Source organism: Melozone crissalis, unplaced genomic scaffold (assembly GCF_028551555.1).
Source record: "Melozone crissalis strain CALT ecotype California unplaced genomic scaffold, PUWL_Pcris_2 ptg000021l_1, whole genome shotgun sequence".
Taxonomy (NCBI): domain Eukaryota; kingdom Metazoa; phylum Chordata; class Aves; order Passeriformes; family Passerellidae; genus Melozone; species Melozone crissalis.
Window position 1 is genome coordinate 6,417,360 of NW_026535799.1, and position 5,021 is coordinate 6,422,380.

A 5,021-nucleotide genomic window follows, 5' to 3' on the forward strand; every position below is an offset into this window, starting at 1 on the left:
GAGGACCCACACTGGGGAACGGCCCTACACGTGTGGGGAGTGTGGGAAGAGCTTCAGTGAGAGCTCCATCCTGATCATGCACCAGAGGACCCACACTGGGAAGAGGCCCTATGAGTGTAATAAATGCAGGAAGAGTTTTCTGACCAGCTCACATCTTGTCCGGCACTATCAGAGTCACACATAGGAGAGGCCCTTCTGTCGTGGTGTGACAGCCTTTATCCCAATATCGTGTGTTGTGTCTGGCAGCTGTGCCTTTTCTCTCTCTTTCTCTCTCTCTCCCCCGCCGCAGCCATCTTGCCGCGGCGGGGCGGGGAGGGAGGAGTGAGTGTGACCGGGGCACTGGGGCTTTGGGCTTTTTGGCTGCTGCCTTGCCGCTGCTTGCTTGCTTGCTTGCTCCTGCCTTGGCCCCTAGCTGATAGCTGTTTTCTTTGCTGCTTTTTGCTTTCTGCGCTGTTTTTTTTCCTTTTCTTTCGTTCCCTCTTTCTTACCCTCCCCTGAAGATACTGGACCGGCTCCGGACCTGACCTGGGACGTCCAGGAGCCCCGGAGTCTGCGAGAGAAGCTCAACGCCCTCCACAACACTGCCTGGTTTCTTTTCTTTTCTTGTGTTGGGGAGTGTTCTTTTGTTACTTGTCAATAAATAGGTTTTGTTTTCCACTTTGCTCCTCCGAGAAACTCCTTCCTGAACCTGGTATTTGGGGAGGGGTGGTTGGAGGTTTGTTTTTTTTGGGGGCTCCCTTTTGGAGATTTCCCCTAATTTGTCCTAAACCAGGACACCTTCCAATGTCCCACCTGTGGGAAGGGATTCCAGCGCAACTCCACCCTCGCGAAGCACCAGCACATCCACACCAGGGAACGGCCCTACAAATGTGTGGAATGTGGGAAGAGCTTTGGACACAAAGGGAATCTGATTCAGCATCAGAGGATCCACACTGGGGAACGGCCCTACGAGTGTGGGGAATGTGAGAAGAGCTTCAGGTGGAAGTCTGACCTGATCACGCACCAGAGGACCCACACTGGGGAGAGGCCCTACGAGTGTGATAAATGCAGGAAGAGGTTTGTGACCAGCTCCCATCTCATCCGGCACTATCAGAGTCACACAGAGGAGAGGCCCTTCCAATGCCCCGACTGTGGGAAGGGATTCCAATGCAACTCCCACCTCATCAGACACCAGCACATCCACACGGGGGAGAAGCCCTATGAGTGTGATAAATGCAGGAAGAGGTTTAAGACGAGCTCCAGTCTCCTCCTGCACTATCGGATTCACACAGAGGAGAGGCCCTTCCGCTGCCCTGACTGTGGGAAGGGATTCAAGCACAACTCCATCCTTGTCAAGCACCATCGCATCCATACTGGGGAGAGGCCCTACGAGTGTCCCCAATGTGGGAAGAGCTTCTCCACGAGCTCTACCTTGAATCAACACCAACGGAGGCACCGGTAAGGGAAGTCCTGCGAGTGCCGTGAGTGCGAGCAGAGCTTCATGCGCTGCTCCTGCTCCATCCCCGACTGGAGGAACCACATTGGGCACAGCCCTGGTGACCCACATTCCCTGTGATCCATTTTGGGAACACACCTGTCTGCTTCTCCTATTGGTTTGGCCTTAATTTTCTTCTGCTTCATCTTCATCCCTTAAAAAGTGCCAAAACAGAGTTAAATGAATGAAATTGATCAAAGATATCTAAAGTCCCACCATTTCACAGGTTTTTGAGGGGGAATTTAGGATTTGGGGACACATTCTGTGTGGAGTGCCCCTGTTGCTAAGAGGCAGGAATTTGATCTCCCCCTTCTTGTGTTGCTAAGAACTCCTCCCTTGACCCAAAGCTGAACTCCACCCCTGGGATACCCTATAAAAACCCCACAGCCCTGCCTTTGCCCTGTCTTTTTGGGGTCAGAAATGGATTCTGGAGCTTTCTGGAACCCAGACCCGTCTCATTTGTTCCTGGCACCGGCAGCTGCAGCCTCCCTGGATATTGAAGTGAAGGGAGAAACGACCATCCTGGTAATGCATTGAACTCCAACTTTATTGATCAATCAATCACCTTAAATAACAATACTAACAAACTTCATGAATATTCTGTAATCCAATTTCATGATAGGCTAACAGAGAAACTTCTAACCACTCCCTTTGTTTTAGAATACCTACAATTGTTTATTAAAAACAGAAACCAAAACAGAAACCAGAAACTAAAACTTCTACATCTGTTCTCAGGATGGCAGGCCTTCCCAGAGACGGTGTTCTGCTTGTTATGGGAAGACAGTCTGAGAACTCTATTGTTTATAAAGTGATGCCTGAGAGAGTCTAATTGTTTATACAAATCAGAAGGCCGAGAACTGTTAGAAACTGCTTTACTTTTCCCTTATACTTTTCTCTCAATTGTATGTCTCATGGCCTTTTCTTTAAGTCATTCTCCGACATTTCCCCCGTTTCTTCTTTTTAAGAAAGGAGGTTAGTTTGCAGGTTCTTTCTATTATTTTACTGACCATCTTTTGAATGCCATAAGGTAAGATAATGGTGAAGTTTTTCCTCACAGAAACTCTTGTGGAGGAGACATTACCTCCTGTTCACTATCAGGGGCAAAGAAAAGGGAAGGGAACTCATCCACTATGCCTGGCAACACTTTAAACCTCAGAGCAGCTTCGTGTGGGCCTCGTAACAAACTTCAAAAGTGCAGACCCCACTCTGCCAGGGCTCAGCTGCACCAAAGGCCGGAGGACAAACAGGACACTCAGTGTCAGAAATGTGATCCTGTGGAGAAGGATCAGAACCAGTGCTCAGAGGTGGAATAATGATAACTTGCTTAAATAACAAGATCCACCCTGCACTTGGGCTGGTATTCCATTCCAGGCTCTATCTCCACAAATTAAAAATATCCCTGTGGGTAATTTCCTAGGTGTCATAATAGTAGAGCCTTTACACTGGTTATAAAGCTGTTTAGACACTATTTCCAGGTTTAGAGATGAACCCAGAGTAGCCCATGTCTGTTTATGCTGACTCATCCTTTGAAATTTAGAGTAATCACAGCTGAACTGCAATTATCTAATGCTTGATTGGGATCTCTTCTTATAGGGCCTACAACAGAATGTTGTGTTAAAGGCACCAGTTTTCTACATCTTATTGAGGCTATATATGATGTACTTTGAGCTTTAATCCCTTTTCAAAATACACTGTACCTCCCACTGATAATAAGCCAAGATTTTCTGCTCATGCGATTCATAAAGGTCTAAAGCTGAGGCAGTGTTTAGCCCTGTCTCATTCCGTAGTGCCTGCTCCCAATTATGTTCCCAGATATGCCTATAATTACAGGTGTGGCACCATAAATGAAAAAGTAACAACTGATCACAACCCCCACAACACAGTGCAACCCAAGCAGCACAATTTAGGCTGTGATATTCAAAACAGTTCTCTTTTGCCGGTCCTCTTATATGGAAAGATGATAATGATTCTATAATGTCAATCAGTTCTCTGGTCGTCCGGCAACGGCGTGTTACGGCCTTATCAGGCATTGCACGACAGGTGGTAATTGGACTAAGAAAAGAAAGTTGTTAGCTGTTTTCATTCATGCGAACCTGGAGAGAAGGTGAAAAAGTCTGAAAATGATTCTTTCTGTCCTTGAATTTATCACATCCACCTTTTTTCATGAGCTTCCCAGAAATGTTCAAAGTCAGTTTTCAGTTTGTAATCCTTTAGTCATTTGGCTCAAATGGCATCAACTGGGCAATTCTCAGTCCTTTGTTAATTTGGAGTGGTGAAAAGATAGCATGCATTTAAAGCACTTAAAATATTTAACTTAACAGACTTATTTGTAAATCATGTAAAATCACTTAAATCTAATGCAAACTTAACAGAATCTAACTTAACTTACTTAATAATACTTAACAAAATTTAATTTTCTTTAAATCCCACACAACTCAAACCTATATATAATTTAAACTTAGAAGACCTCGAACCCAACAGAAAACAAGCTCAACAAACTTAACCTTAACATTTAATGGCACTTAATTGATAACTTAACTTAAACTACTTAATAACAAATAAAACTTACTATAGAAATAATATATGGCATTTATTGTCACTCACCCACAGGCCTGACTCCCAAACACTCAACCAAAACAACCTTTCTCACATCTTTGCTGCAGCATTTATACCAAAAACACACTCACAACATCTCACTCATACAATCAATCCAACACATCTCAACATTTTTAAACTTTTCAAAACACAGTTTTAAAGTCTAATGTTCCACTGGCCCAGCCATCCGGGCTTCTGATGTTTAAAGTCTCTGGTAATACAGGTGTTTCCAAGACAGCATAACCAATGCCGAGCCAAATCGGCTGAAATTTGACTCCTGCATTCATTTACGCTGATCTGCTTTACAGTCTGTGCTGGGGAGAACAAAAGATCTCTCTAACTTAGGTGAAAAACATCCTGACAGCAATAGTCCTTGGTGTCGCTTGTTTAGTTTCACTGGTCTTTTAATTGCAATAGGAATCTTTTCTTTTGTTGACAAAAGTCATGATTATTACGGCTGTTAGATCTCAAACTGTAGCTCCTGCCGGCTACGGGGCGGAGGGAGAAGCGCTACCGCTCGAAAAAGCACTCTGAAGTCGGAATCCGCCAAGGAGCGTGCAATAACTCACCCGCCGAATCAACCAGCCCCGAAAATGGATGGCGCCGGACGCCCACCAGAGCCCAGAAAAGGTGCCGGCCGATCCAAACAGCAGGACGAAAACTCTCAATGCACAGCATGATTGCTCCTCCATCACCTGCTCTCTGATGTCCAGTTACTGTTCCCAAGCAGCAACTGGCCGCCCGTGGACATCTGGCCCCCAGTTCACACATGAGGGCGATGCGGCTCCGGTCGCTCCCCCCACGGCGCTCTTTGATCACTTCCGGCGTGGCGCGGCTTGGTTTCTGCGGCGGCGGCGCGGCTGCTCCCGCGCAGTGGCTCCGCTCTCGGGGGCAGCGCGGCTCGGCTCCTGCGGCGGCGGCTTTTGATCTTCCCGCCGCTGCCTCCGGTGTG